The sequence below is a fragment of the Loxodonta africana genome, chromosome 10, assembly GCF_030014295.1.
Source record: "Loxodonta africana isolate mLoxAfr1 chromosome 10, mLoxAfr1.hap2, whole genome shotgun sequence".
Lineage (NCBI taxonomy): Eukaryota > Metazoa > Chordata > Mammalia > Proboscidea > Elephantidae > Loxodonta > Loxodonta africana.
Window position 1 is genome coordinate 109,892,171 of NC_087351.1, and position 15,856 is coordinate 109,908,026.

Consider the following 15,856-nt stretch of genomic DNA (forward strand, 5'->3'; position numbering starts at 1 on the left):
GGTGAAGGGGCAGATGTTCAGAGGGTGGGGACAGCCCAGAGCTACAACACTGCGAGTGCACACAGGAGCACCAGCCTGGAGCCAGAGCCGGCCTGGCCACCAACACCTGCTCTGGGCCCCACCCACGCAGAAATGTTCCCTTCTGGCAAACCTCCACTATTGTCCTAGTAACACAAACCAAAGCCCACTGCTACTGAGTTGATTCCAACCCAGAGCGACCCTACAGGACAGAGCAGATCTGCCCCACAGGGCTTCCAAAGCTGTAATCTTTACAGAAGCAGACTGCTGTTTCTCCCACAAAGCAGCTGGTGGGTTCAAACCGCTGACCTTCTGGTTAGCAGCCAAGCACTTAACCACTGCGCCACCAGACCTCCTTCAGTAACACAAAGCTGCTGACTTATTAAGCACTTACCACGTGCTCCACGCCTTCCATCTTCACGCCTCTAGGAGATAGGTACTACCAGTACCTCTATTTTTGGGAACTGAGACATGCAGGAGGTGAAGGAACTTGCCCAGGACCCAGAACCCAGGGTCACTCTGACCAGGCGTTCAGATACCCACGTCCACGCCCTCCACCACCGTAAGGTACTACCTCCCTAGGCCTCCTCAGCATGCCGCGTTGCGGCGACGAGAACGCCACCGCCATGAGGCTGAGCGCTAATGCGCCACGGGCCTGTAACTGTGAATCGCACAGGTCTTTTGTGCCCCACAAGGACCCTCCTCTACAGGAGCCCTCCCTCCCCCCACCAATGACAAGGCAATTGTGGGTAAGCCGCCTTCACCCATGTCTTCTACTCTCAGCTTAAATGGTTACTGAAGGGTCTCTTTTAAAAACATATGACAAATCTCCACCTGGTTGTGTTTTCTCTTTCTAGAACTGGTCACTAAGCCCTGTGCCAGCAGGGACCATGACAGATGCACACTGTCACTCCCCCAAGGCATCCAGCCCAGTGACATGCACACGGTGGATGACGGATACCCATCTGTAGATTTTATTTACTCCTGATTTAGGGAGAATACTGAGTTATCTGAAGAGTAAAGTCTGCATACCAAATATAAAGGTGCTGGGAAAACAAAGAAGCAAGTGTAAACACACAAAAGGAGAGATTTATTGCTTGCCTGGTAACTAACAGGAGTCTCACACGTTATTTACACACAGACACACACAGGCTCCTTATATACACACACAGACAGGAGTCTCACATGTATATTTACACACACAGGCTACTTACACACGTACACACAGACAAGAGTCTCACATGTATATCTACACACATAAAGACTTCTTATACACATACACGGACCCGAGTCTCACATGTATATTTACACACACACAGGCTACTTACCCACATACACAAACAAGAGTCTCACATGTGTATTTACACACATACAGACTTCTTATATACATACACGGACAGGAGTCTCACATGTACATTTACACACAGACTTCTTATAAACATACACAGAGAAGTCTCACATGTATCTTTACACACACACAGATTCCTTATATGCTTACACAGAGACAAGAGTTCCACATGCATATTTACACACACAGACTTCCTATAACCACCTATAAGCTGGGTGTCTACAGCTCCACAAGTCCTTATCCAAAACTGAGGGCAGATGTGTTCCAGAGTTCAGCATCATTCGGAGTTTAGAAATGAAACAGTGTGTGTATACATTGCCTATTACCTGTCCCTCCCAGGGAAGTCTGGGGCAGCGCCATAAGACAACACACTGATTAAATGTGGGCGTATTCCACACTAGGAAACCCTGGCACGCAGTCGTTATGAGCTCAGGCTGCTAACCAAAAGGTTGGCAGTTCAAATCTCCCAGACACTCCTTGGAAACCCTATGGGGCAGTTCTACTCTGTCCTATAGGGTCGCTCTGAGTCGGAATCAACTTCACGGCAATGGGTTTGGTCTTTTTTGGTTTGGTATTCCACACTAAGTGGAACAGAGACTACATACAACATCCGTTCAGGCCAGGTTTTCAGTCCGCTTTCAGAGGTTCTGGGGAATGAGGAGCCGGGTGCCTGCACGACTGCCCTGCTGTCCTGGTGTCCTGGTTTTCTGTGCATGGCCTGGGGCTCAGGGAACTTGCTCAGGCTCACATAAGCTGCGGAGGAAGAGACAGGGCTTGAACCCACCTCTCTGGCTCAAAGCTTGCCCAGTGCCTCTCACACCGAGCAAGCTGTCACTCACCTGAGGGCCCTGTGGAGAGGCTGACCTCGAGTCAGCAGGTGTGGGCTGGGCCTGTGATCTAAGACTCTCTAGGTGATGCTGAGGGAGACAGGAAGCGAACAACTCCCAGTGACCCAGGGGCCTCCACCCTAGCAGCTCACGCGTTACCTTGGGGCTCTTTACCTACATCTAAGTGGACTCATTTAAATGACTGATATGGTCTGGGACACAGCCGCCCTCAGCTTTTGCGGTTCTTTCTGATAATTCTAATGTATGCTGGGATTCAGAATCATGGACACTAGATCGTGAGGAGAAATAAATCACTAATAAAGGAAGGCTACCAGAAGGGAGCCGCTGAGCGCAGGTAGGCGTACCTGGAGTCACTACATTCCATCGAAGGAGTGTCGGAGGCCTCCAACAATGACCAGGAATCTACTAAACTCCTTCGGCATGGGACAGACCCCACCACCCATCCCAGGCTCGGCAGATCTTCCCTTGTGACCAACAAAATCCTAGATATACCACACTGAGCACCATGTCCCCTCAGACAAGCACACACAAATGTGAAATCAAGAAGTATCACTGCCTGACAGCTGAAAACCAAAACAAGTATTTAGCAGAGCACTATGAGAAAAGTTCTAAAGTGCAGGCCCTGTTATACTATGGGTATGGCTCCATAAATTTACTGGCGTATGCGCACACCAGTCAAAGTGTGGATTTTTAAATCATGCTAATGAAATCCTCAGATTTAGAGGGGACGGGAGTGGTCATCCACCCCTCCCACTGTGTAAACTCTCTACAGCCCCTGTGCCCAGCTTCCACCCACACACTCAACCAGTCATGAGCGAAGACTCTGGAAAGGCCTTCCACACTTGGACACGTGGCTAATTCTCCTTCACTAGTCTACCCTCGTCCCCCAGGAGTCCTTGGGTGGTACAAACAGTTAACATGCTCACCACTGACCGAAAGGTTCAAGTCCACCCAGAGGCACCTCGGAAGGAAGACCTGGAGATCTACTTCCAAAAAATCAGCCATTGAAAATCTTATGTAGCGTAGTTCTACACTGACACACAGGGGGTTGCCACGAATCAGAATTGACTCGATGGCGACTCGGAACTGGTAGTCGCCTTCTAAAGCCACCAAACTCCTAATTCGGCTTCAATGTTCCACACCCTGGGTCATTTCTGAAATGACATGTATGTATTCCAGCCCAGTCACCACCCAAATGTCAGCTCTCTGGGGAGGCTCACCTGTCAAAATTCCTCAGGTAAACTGAATAAGAGTCCTGTTCTGACGAGTGTTAGCCAGCTACCTTCCTCGCCCATCCTGTAAGTTGCACCCTGCTATTTCTGTTCCATTGCCTCTTTCGTAAAGGTTAAAGGGCCAGGTCAAAATGAGCAGTCTGAGTCACCACCCTCCCCGGTCCTCAGGGCTCATCATGCTTCTTTGGCCCCCAAGCCAGTCACCCCAGGTCAAAGCGCCACATTCCAGTCTAGAGAATTCTAAGAGTAACAGTGAACAAAAAAAAAGGTAAATAGCACCGAAAGAAGCATCCACAATAGCTTAGGGACCTTCCAGAGAACAATTATTTTCTCCTCTGTGATATGCTGAAGGCCAGCCAACTTTCAATATTCAAACAAGGTCACGGTAAGGATACATACATACAATTTTACTGCTCCAAGAAACGTCAGACCATCTAGACCAGAAGTTCCTGACCTCAGGAATCCAGGGAGGGGCTTTAGGACTCCCTGAAATTCCATGCCTTGCTCAGTCATTTCGGGCTTGCTTTCCACTCATGCCTATTTTGGACAGGAGGTTAGGTGCCCAGGAGGGACAGGTAATTTGGGAACAAAGGCAAGGTATGCCTGAGAAACACAGAGCTGGGCAGCTGACTCCTTGGCCGCCTCCCAGCCAGAGATGCAGGGCGAAGTGTTGTACCGGGCTGAGCCTGGGAAACAGGTGCCGGCAGCGTGCCAGAACCCGGCAGACAGAGCTCTTTGCCCTCTCACCGCAGCGAGCCCAGTGCCATGTGGTTCCACCGGAGCCAAAGAGGCAGATTTCTCGTTTCAGTACTTAAATTCACTCCCTCATTCCCCTGTGACCTCATCACACTTGCTCCCGCCTCCAAGAGTGTTGCAACAATTAGATGAGACAGACTGAGAAGGCAGGGTTTAAGGAAAAAGAGATGTCTATGTTAGAGCCAACGCATACACACCTCAGCACATGCTGTCAAATTACCCCACACCTCTACACGTCAACAGCTATAGCCTCGTTCCAATAAGTCCCCAGGGGGTTTACTAGAAGGATCTAGGGTGAAGAAAAGGAAATTTAGGACACAGAGGCTTACTAATACTTCCTCAATGAAGTTTATTTTTAAAGAACAGAGAGAAATGTAAACTTAAACTCCGCAGGACTCTTCAAAATTAAAGTGGTTTCAGATAATTTTTAAAAGGAGGGGAAAATGTATGGATTCAAAGTGGTACCTGAGAAGCTCCTAGCACACAGGTAATCAAGGATGTCTGCTAATTAAGAAAATAAAACAAACATTGTCATGGAGGCACATACTGCTTCAGGAACAGATGTATTTCCAAAGTTGATTCATGAATCCTTGGTTCAGAACTCTGACTACATTTTCTCACAGACGTTGGGTAGCACAGAACACTTGGGGATCCCATCTTACCTACAACAACCCATCTTCAAAGGTCTCTCTGGCATCTAATGCTGATGGCATTATGGACTCTAACCACCACACATACAGAGGATTAAAGACAGCCACAAATTCTGTGACACTCCTCCCATGGACAGGTGGGGTTTATGTCCCCCCTCCTCACACCTGGGAGGCCTCTGGCTGCTGTGACCAAGAGAACATGGCAGAAGTAATGCTATGTCAATTTCCAAGGCCAGGCTGAAGAGGTTGACGGCTTTGACTTCCTCTCTTGCACACTTACTCTAGGAGCCCTGAGCTGCCACGTAAGAAGTCCAGCCACCATAGCGAATAGTCCATCTACAGAGATGCTAAGACAACAGAGGTGGGAGGTGCCCGCTGAGCCCAGACACCCAACCAGCTAAACATGTGAATTCAGCCATCTTGGACCCTCCAGACCAGGCCAGCCACCAGATGACCCCAGCCAATGCCACGTGGAGCAGAAGAATTGCCCAGCAGAGCCCTGTCTGATTAACCCTCAGAACACTGAGATCTAATAATAGATTGTTATTTTAAGTCACTGATTTTTAACGTGGTTTGTTACTCAGCAATCATTAACCGGAACAACCCGTGGCTTTTCCAGGAAATGACAGAAGCACACCTCACTCCTGCCCTGGCATCAGGAATAGAGTCTCCTTCCCAACCTCCACTGGTGGGCACAGGGGTGTTCCCCAGCAACAAGCCATCGAGGGCAACCCCCTGTGCCTTACAGCAGGTACTACAGCGTGTGGTGCATGTGTGTACGCGCACACGCATGTTGGGAAGCAGGGAGCTACACAGTATGACCATCACAGAAGAGGAAAGGGTTTTCCTGCCTGCTTCGAAACCCTCCCAGAATCTTCTACACACTACTAACTCAGGGGAGGACGGGTTCCAAAATTCTGAAGAAACATACTGTCAAAACGTGGCTGGACTATAGTTACTGCTGCATTCAAGCAAACACCTGAGTGCCTACCACACACCAGGCACTGTCCTAGTACAGGAGCCCTGGTGGCATGGTGGTTAAGAGCTCGGCTGCTAACCAAAAGGTTGGCAGTCTGAATTCACAAGCTACTCCTAGGAGACCCTATGGGGCAGTTCTACTCTGTCCTATAGGGTTGCTATGAGTTAGAATTGACTCAATGGCAATTTTTTTTTTTTTAAATATATATCCTAGTACAAGGAGCCCTGGTGGCATGAACATTAAGTGCTCAGCTGCTAACTGAAAGGTTGGTGGTCTGAACACCCCCAGCAGCTCTGCAGGAGAAAGACCTGGTGACCTGCTCCCGTAGAGATTACAGCTGAGAAAACCCCATGGGGCAGTTCTGCTGTACCACACGGGGCCGCTCTGAGGCAGGATCGGCTCGATAGCACCCAACAACAGCAACATCCTAGTACAGGGGTTAAGGTGATGAACTAAAGTTTTCTGCTCTGAAGGAAAAAAGTAAGGCAAGAGACTCGATGGCGAAAGCATGGGCTACCTTAGGCATTCAGGGAAGACCTTGCAGAGGTGACGTCTGGACAGAGACAGAAGGAATTGAGGATTATCATTCCTGCTAAATAACTGAAGAAAATAAAGTGCCAAAATATAAATTAAAATTTTATCAAAATTCATCATACGCAAAAATTGGTTTCTAAAAAAAATGGGGTATCTAAATACAGATGTTCCTTTTTGTGCAAACATACAGAGATTCTGGTTTCCAGACATCTTTACCCTTTGTTACCAATCATTTCTTTCCAGTCCAGCGGTGTGCTGCCTCTTCCCCTACCTGCAGGACAGCCTTCCGCTGCCAGCCACACTCCAAGGAGAGCCTGTCGTTCACCTTGCTAACCAATCATGTTTTCCTTCAGGAAATCACTCAGGAAAGGAAATGGGGGAATGGACTGGCATTTCTTGTATGCTAGGTTCTCACTCTCTCACATTTAATGCTCACAATTACCTCTGTATAGATGAGAAAACGGAGGTTCAAGATGGTAAGTAACTTACTAACAGTTAACGGAAGGACCAGAAATCAAACGAAGTCTGACTTCAAAACCCATACTCCTTCCATATATCAATCTGTTTCATTTTTACTGAGCACACACCTTGGGCCAGACTGTGAAGATACAAAGAATGAGTGGCCCTGCCCTCAAGAGGCTTATTGTCTCAACACTAGAGACCTAGTCGAGAGGCACCAGAACATCCCTCAGCCTGGAGAGGGCAGGGAAGGTTCCAGATTCACCCTGTGCTACGGCCTCCATCTCAAATGGGTCAACGTACCTAAGGAAAAAGACATCTACCTTCTACCACCCCAGGGAGTCCCTGAGTGCTGCAAATGGTTAAGCGCTTGACTACTAGCTGAAAGGCTGGTGATTCAAACTCACCCAGAGGTGCCTCGGAAGACAGGCCTGGCAATCTAGTGCTGAAAGGTCACAGCCTCGAAAACCCCACAGAGTACAGTTCTATTCTACACACACAGGATCCCCATGGGTCAGAATCAACTCAACTAACAACCACCACCACCACCCTAGGAGCCTCACCTGGGGCCTGGGTGCCCAGCTGTCCCCCCTTATTCATAGCCCCTCTCAGAGCAGCTACATGGCCACGACACAAGCCCCCACACCCTGTCCAGTCACCAGTGACCTTTCCTGGTTCCACATTCAAAAGTGTCACAGTAGTTCTACCAGAAAAGTCACATAAAATCTTTTCCAAAACATCATTTCCCCGCTGACCATGAAGAGGAATTCTTTTCCCTTAATTTATATTCCCTTAAGCAAATCTGTAGTTATAATTACATTCAAGATGAATGGGTGGAAATCCGACCGTGCTGGGCTGTAACCATTATGCTCTCTACAGAGTGACCCGGCCTCGGGGACTTGTTCACCACTCACAAGCTAATGTTTGTAAAACCCTGTGAAGACATAATGACTAAACACTATCATTATTACTAGACTACTGGTTTAAATGCAAATGAAGAGAGAGAAAGGAGAGAGAAAACATATTAGGAAATCAGGTTAGGGACTGCTATTCGGCAAAATGTAAGCAGCATCTGAACCACGGGGGTGAAGCACATCTTAACTGGATTACTTCAAGGATACTGAGGGCAGCATTGCTGCCATAAGAAAACAACTCAAAACATAGAGAAGGAACCGAGTCCTGACTGGGAAAACAACCTGTAGAGTCAAAACAGATGCTGGATGAGAAGCAAAGGCTGAGATGTGAAAAATCTCTGCTGGAAAAGCACACACATTTTAAAAACAGCACTCACTACACCACAGCAGAACGAAAAAGCCTATGAGCTGAACGAAATCCCAAACAGGCCTGTAACTCGTCTTCAACTGACTGCAGAGCACGATGAAATTCAGGCTCTGAGGTCCAAAAGGCCTGCTTTGTTCTCATCTGTAAAATGGGGGTAACCCCTACCTCAAAAGTAAGGATAGCACAAAGGCAGCCCCCAAAGGCACCAGGGCCCCACACCACCTGGGCCCCACGCCACCACCCCCAACCACAGCCCCAGGGGCTGTTTCAGACTCAGGTGCCCTCTGCCATGCGGCTCTGCCCAGCCCACGCTTCTCCTCCTCTTCTGTGGCTCACTCACGCTCATCCTTCGAGAGTTACCTCCTCTGGGAAGCTCTCTGAGAGCGTCCTGGTCCAAATGACTAGGTGCTGTCCCATGCCTGCTCCCGCAGGGCTTCTGTCCCACTGAGACAGCACCTCCCACACCCCGCCCCAGTCAACCTCTCCCGGCTCATCCACTGCCCGGAAGCTCCCTGAGGACAGTGACCACATGGAGTCTTCTTAGCTTTTTAGCTGCAGCAACTAGCAAAAAGCACTTCGTAAGTTCTCAGAACTTTTGCTGTCTGGATAAATTCTCAATTATTTCTAATTGAAATGAGAAGGCAATCAGCTTCTCTGGGGTAAATCTTAGAAACATGAAGTATGCAGGGGAAAAAAATTCTACTCTGGGAAAATCTGCTTTGCCATTATACGACTTGGAAGAGTGACTTACCCGAACACTCTGAGCCTCAGCTGCCTCCCGTTTATAAAATGAAGTCGACCAGAAAATCGCTCAGGTCCCTACTAATGAGATCGAACATACCATGATCACATCCTAAGATCCTAACACTCGCACTCTGTACATTTCAGTCCCTATTAATAGGAAAATGGGCATCTGTGGAATTCCACACAGTCCATCTCACTCCCAACGAGCAAGGCATGTGGGTGGTGCTGGGAGCCCCGTTGTACAGACAGGGAAAACAAAGTCAGGGAGGCCAAGCAGCCTGCCCAATCCCTGCCACTGGCTAAATACACAAGACAGGGCTATAAGTCCGCTCTTCAAAGCTGGTGGCTCCCCACCGTGTTCAGCTTCTCAAGCTGGGGTGTGGACAGCCCCGGGGGGTACATGGTAGGATGCCAGGAGACCCCTTGGGGACCCTAGGGGAGAAAAGAATAAACACATCTTTGGAGATGTTCTCAAAAATGTAGAAGAGGAACAAAGTGTGTTTAAATTAAAACAATCAGACATATCACAGAGCAGAACGTAGACTTCACATTGCCTGTTAAGATAAAGGAGCACACAGCGGTTAAAGCAACTGGCTGCTAACCGAAAGTTCGGTGCTTCAAATCCACCAGCCGCTCCACAGGAGAAAGATGTGGCAGTCGGCCTCCATAAAGATTACAGCCTCAGAAACCCTATGGGGCAGCTCTACTCTGCCCTGTAGGGTACTCGACTCAATGGCAACCGGGTTTTGGTTTTTTATGGCTAAGATAAAACTTAATGGGCTCGGCCCCAGGCTCCCATTAACTAGAGAGTTTGAGACCTACTTCATTAAGCCATGCCATGTCCTTCCTCCCAGAGCAAAGCCTTTAGGAACCTGAACACTTAATTTACCCTATAATAAGTCTTCAAACAGCAGGTTATATTAATCCAAAAAAGAGACAATTTAATTTCTAGCACAGAGTCGTGACTTCTGGGCATTACCAGACAAGGCTCAAGAGAACTACTAGTTCCCCTGTTCTCGCCTTTTAAGTCATTAAAAGCCCCCAAGAGAGTTACGTTGTCCGGTGAAGTCTCCCATCATATACACCCCCTTATTCAGCAAACACTGAGAGCTAAGCGCTGTCAGGACAGGAGGACCATGTACTGACAGAGGTGGGGCACACTGCTGTTCCCCACCATCGGCCATGCCCTTCACCATGGGAGACTGCCCAGCCCACTGAGTTCCTGGTCACGAAGGGGCCTGGCAAGAGCCAGGGGCCATCACACGAAACTTCATAATTGGAAACCTACTGACCGAGCAGCATTGCCAGTGCTATCTCTTGGCAAGAAGCAATCAGACAGTAAACCATCAGAGCCCATTTTACCAAAACAAAAGCCAGCAAAGAGATCCTCCCCGTACCATCCTCAGAGCCACGCAAGATGGCCAGGATGGCTCTACTGTTCCAGGGCCTTCTTGATGCTCAGGCTCAAGGCCCACTTCCTGGAAGCCTTCTGGTATACCCCAGGCAGTCCAGAGCATTCCCTTTCCTGAATCCCCACACTTCAGTCTTGTTCACAACCTCCTAATTCACTTCATGCTACATCGTATTACTTTCTAGTTTCTTCCTGGCGAGTCTTCTCTCTGCAGCTGAGAGGCCAGCTCCCTGAAAGCAGAGTGGTGAATTTTCATTTTTTCTTACCCTCCCTGCCACAAGCTTCTGTCCTGGCGCTGTCGGTCAGATAGCTGCTGGTTCCTGGCATCACCCATCACCATGTACAGAGGCCACGGCAGCCCAGGCTTCTGCTGAGCAGACCCTTACAGCAGGTGCTGTGTCTCACTCTTCTCTGTATCTCCCAGCACCGTCACTAGGACATTACGGGAACGCAGGGCATGTTAACTGAACATTAATTAAACAAGAAAAAGACTCCCAAGTCCCAGTTAATGATCCATTTATCTCAAGAATACCGAATACAGTTGTAAGAGATCCTAACCTGGTGGATGGAGTTGACAGAAACCAACAGTCACCTACACTTGCCAGCCTCACCCCAAGCTGTCTACATGGAGCAACTAAATTTCCATTAAAAAAAAAAAAGGTTTTATGCCTAATGATAAAAATCCCACCTCCTTCCTAGGTCTGTCTGTCTCTCTTCCGCCATATGTCTGGAATAGTGTTTCGTAGAACATAGGCAGCCAATAAATGTTTTCTAATACAAAAAAGCCATTTTGTAATTTTACTTCATTTTGAATAATGGACATCACACAAGCACACACTACATTTTCTTACTTCTTTTTTTTTTTTTTTCCTTTCGGTTCAAAATTACATTTTCTTGTATTTCCATCAGGTCCTTTGGGACCCCAATCCTGCTTCTTCGGTGCAAGCCTTACCTGTCCTCTTCACCTCTCTATGTTGCCCTCCTGCCTGCAGGCAGCTGGGCTTCTCAGCTGGCTTTGTGCCTCTTTCTGAGCACAAGTCTCAGCATCACCTACACTCAGGCCTTGTAGCCTCTCTCTCTGGTGGTGGTCTCATCTCCTCCTTTCTCGCTCTGTACCTCTTTTCCCTGTATTATCGGTATCTGAGGTAAACACTAGGACTCCTCCCTCCAAAAATAATTCTTCCCCCCTATAACACCACAATGAAGCACACAGGGGGTCCTCATGCCATGGACTCAACACCAAGGACTTCAGTCACAGACGTCTCCTCTACCAAGTCAAAAGACCTTAAAGTGACCACTGCAAGAAAATTTAGCTATTGTGTAATGTCTGATAAGTTAGATCACTGGCCGTTTGGAGCGTCTTGCTGTACCAAAATGAGAAAATAGAGATGGGCAAATTTAACGCAATTTCCTCTGTTTGCTTGAGCTAGCACAGACTTGCAACACCACAGTAACAGTTTTATCTCCCTTGAAGTATAGCTTTAACATCACAGAAAAGGATTTTAAGGGAGCGATAAGTCATTCTTGTCTTTCAGCCCATTAACTACCCTGACAACACCCTAAAAAGGTCCTTCTCATTTTGCACAGTGAAGAATTAAAGGGATTCGAGCAGGAGTGTTTACAGAATCAAAACCCCAAACACTGGGGAAAACAGCAAGAAGCAGCTCAGCTGTTTCAGTTAAATGAATGACTTTCTCCAAGACATGAACAAGAGTAGGGATATTTTGATGGTGTTAAGAGAAACAATTGGCCACTGCTATCGCCTGTTTCCAATGGAATGTCTTCGCAGCCTCTCACTGAGTGAGGCTGTCTTATGATTTCCAAAAAGAATGGACAACATCCAAACAAAATAATTGGTCTTCTTCTCCATCACAGAAAAATTCACAAGAATGTCTTAAAAGAAAAAAAAATTATAGTTAAAAAAAAGAAAAGGCTGGAATTCTCCCTGTCGGCTCTCTGCTTTCCTGGCTTCTGCGTTGTGACAGCTGGAACAGATGGCGCCTCGGTGAGACACCTTATATCTTAAACCTTATCCATGATAAGGTCTGATTTTAACTAGTGATGCTGGAATCCAAGGTCTGTCAGGATTTCCGTTATAAAGCACCTACTCACAGGGATTTCCAATCTCAAATGGTATTTTCCAGTTTTCACGTTGATATGGCTTACTTTTGTTTTGGCCAAAGAATTTTTCACCTTTAAACTAATCTTTAATTACGTATATTATCACAAAGTGGTGCAAAGGCAAACATTTCCCCTCATTTGAAAAAAGAATGGCTGGATGCTATTTTGCCAGACACCCTATATACATGATGCAGTCTTTTTAACAGGCCGTTTTCAAAGACACCGTAAAACAGGAGAAAATTTTAAGACCAACTGATGGTCCACCTTATTTCTTCAAATTAGGGTCTTACAGACACATGCAAGATTATATATAACAACATTTCCAAAGGCTTCACCAGTGTCTTCACAGCAAATGCTAGGGAGGAAAAAAAAAAAAATTATGGCTCCTCTTCAGTTGTACGCTGTGAATATAAATGAAGAAGCGGCTACAACGCCACTAAACACAGCCTTTATGACTCCACAAAAATAAATAAATTACACTTCACACACACACACACACACACACACACACCCCTATCTCATGCTGAAAACTGATTCAGAGCTTAATACGAAAAATGTGAAATCAAATTGCTTCCTTCAGCCAATCGTTATCGGGAGACTTCTTAAATTTCCAAGCACGTCCACGATACTTCATCCATTTCGTCGCTATGTTTTCAAATTCAAGGTAAAGAGTTTCCCCGCACAGAATTCTCTCTAAAGGTCTAAATATCAAGTCGACGTCCCCAAATGGGGGTTACAGTGTGAGAACGTGGCGGGGCATACAGAGCAGCCGCCTGGCCCCTCGAGATGAAATGTTAAATGCCGTGGCGGGCATCACCCCAAGATCCGCACCGCGGGGAGCCTAGTCTGACCTTTGGGATCAATCGGAGGTGGAATTTGTGCATTTTGCCCAAGCTGGACCCCGGGACCCGCCTGCCTGCGAGGCCACTGCAGCTCTCCGACTATGAATCAGAGGTTTATCTGCAGAGGAATGACTCAGTATAAACTTTTAAATAATAGCTTAAAACACACACACACACACACACACACACACACACACACCCCGAACTCGGCCGGGGAGCACGTTCGTCCATGCAGACACCCTGAAGCAGTACGTGTCTCACCCCGTCCAAACCGAACGTCCCAGGAGGGGATGCTGATTTCTCGACGCCGGGGGGGGGGGGGGGTCACGGTTTAAAGAGGCCTCGGCGCCCCGTTTCCTGAAAAGCTGCGGGAACCGGGTCCCCTCCGCGGCCCAGAGCCCGGCCTGAGGACAAAGTTTTCCAAAGTTCAGGCGTCCGAGGGCGGGAAGGGCCCGGCCTTGGGGCCGGGGGGCGAGGCCGCGCCGCTCCGGGCACTCGCCGCCGGGCAGACCGGGCCTGGCCGCTCCCCGGGGCCCCGCCGGGCCCAGCCGCCGAGGGCCGCGCGCTGGAGCCGGCCGGGGATGGAGACACCGGGCCGCGCGCCCGCCCGCAGCCCGCCGCAGCCCCCGGCCCGCCCGCCGCCGCCTCTGCCGCCGCCGCAGCCCCTTACCCGGCTCGGCCGCTCAGGGGCGCCGGGCGCGTCCTCCGCCGCGGTCCGCAGCGTCCTGCTCCCCGGGCAGCCCCATGTCGGGGGGCGGGGAAGGGCCGGCGGCCGCCGCCGCCGCCGGCTGGAAAGTCCCTGCTGAGCTGCACCCCGGCTCGCGCACGCGGCGGCAGCGCCGCGCCGCGCTCCCTGCGCCCTCACGCACCCTCACAGGCACTTCCTCTCGCGCGCTGGAAATCCCCGCCGGCCGCGGCCCGCGCCCCGGCGCGCGCGCCCGCCCCGCCCCCGGGCCCGCCCCCGCCGCCGCCCGCGCGTGGGAGCCGAGGAGCCCGCGAGCGCGGCCGGCCCCCCGCGCCCGGCCCCGCGCGCCCCCGCCGCCCCGCGCGCGCCCGCGGCCCGTTGCTAAGGGCCCTCCGGCTCCGCGCCCGCCCGACCTTAGCAACGGAGCCGCGGCGCGGGGCGGGGCGGTGGGGGCCTTCGCGCGCCCCCCAGTCCCTCGCGGACCCCCGCGCGCCGCACACCCGCCGCGGCCCCGGTCGCTCTACCGCCGGCCGCTGTGGGCCCGGCGACCTCGCCTTTCCGGGTCAAAAAGCCACGCAGGCAGCAGGCCGAAGGGTGCCGGTTTCCTCGCGGTGGGGGAGCGGATGGCGTCACCCTGTTCACCAGGACAGCCACCGTCACTCCCGCTGTCACAGACACTCATAGGCAGTCACACACTCACATACAGGCACATCACACGCTTACACACGTTCATGGACACATACACCCTCACACACACATTCTCACACTAGCACAGATCATACATACTCGTAGGGTGAGTGTGTCACAGAGACACACTCGCATACTCACACACTTGCATACTCACACTCACACACCTGAACACTCACAGAATACTCTGTTACAGACAGAAAAACACACACTCAATCACTCTCACACATAAACACACTCGTGGACACACACTGACCACACACAGTAACTCTCGTAGACATAGACACACTCATAGTCACTCTCACAGATACTCATAGACACACACTGACACACTCGCAGACACACACACACTTATAGACACATACCCTCACAGACACACTTAAATAGGCACACTCAGATACACACACACACTTATAGATATACATTCTCAAGGCACACTCACACTTTCATTCACACATACATAGACTCACACTCACATATTCTCACACTCACTGACACATACATACTCACAAACTCTTACAGATACCCTCACATACACCCTCATACTCAGACACACACTCACATTCTCACATGCTCTCTCATAAGCTTATAGGCACACTCACCCACACCCAGGCTTGTCACACGCATGCACAGGGCATACACACACTCTCTTGCACATATACACACTCACATTTTCACTCCTACCCACACTCACCCCCTCTCATACATATAGGCAGGTTGTGGGGCTGAAGTTGACTCAAGATGTATGGGCCACTGCTCTTTTTGGTAGGGTGATGTCTAAGCATTTGGTTGGGGTTTCCTTTCCCTTCTCACAAGGCTTCCCCCACACCCAGGAAGTTGTGTCTTGGTCAAGCTTCAACAGGGTGTCCAGTGTACCCCTCTCTTCCCTTGACCCCAGGATCCTGCAGACTCCAGGTGCCCATCACTCTGGCTGCCTCAGCCCTCTGCCCCCAAGTCATTGATGATCCACCAAGGTCCACAGAGATTGGGCCTAAGAAAATAGTAGGTGAATGGGGAGCTTGCCTCCAGGAGGCTCCAGGCCAGCTGAGGAGGGAGGTCCTCTCCACATGAGCTTACAGGTCAACACTGAGGAGACAGAATGAGTTTTTCAGTTTTCACTTCTCCAGAAGCCTCATAAAGATCTCTAGTCCAGGGCTGAGGCCAGTGAGACCAGCTTAAGTCAATCCCCCTTCTTGTATTTCTCCAGTGACTCATATGAATGGAGGCAGGAAGTCTGGCATCTCCTCTTGCAGCTTCCACA

General features: G+C 49.8%; 1 protein-coding gene across 4 annotated transcripts in view; it reads right to left on the bottom strand.

Annotated features, from left to right (window-relative positions):
* Nucleotides 1–14,011, bottom strand: part of TRAF3 (TNF receptor associated factor 3) — a 130,858-nt gene extending 116,847 nt beyond the window's left edge. The window contains exon 1 of one of the 4 annotated variants that reach the window (XM_064292936.1): nt 13,894–14,011. The gene's annotated coding sequence lies outside the window, so the exon portion shown is untranslated. Of the gene's footprint in view, nt 1–10,526; nt 13,708–13,893 lie in introns of those variants that run through there. The other 3 variants (XM_064292940.1, XM_064292938.1, XM_064292937.1) reach the window with 3 other exon arrangements.
* Nucleotides 14,012–15,856: the final 1,845 nt, after the last annotated feature.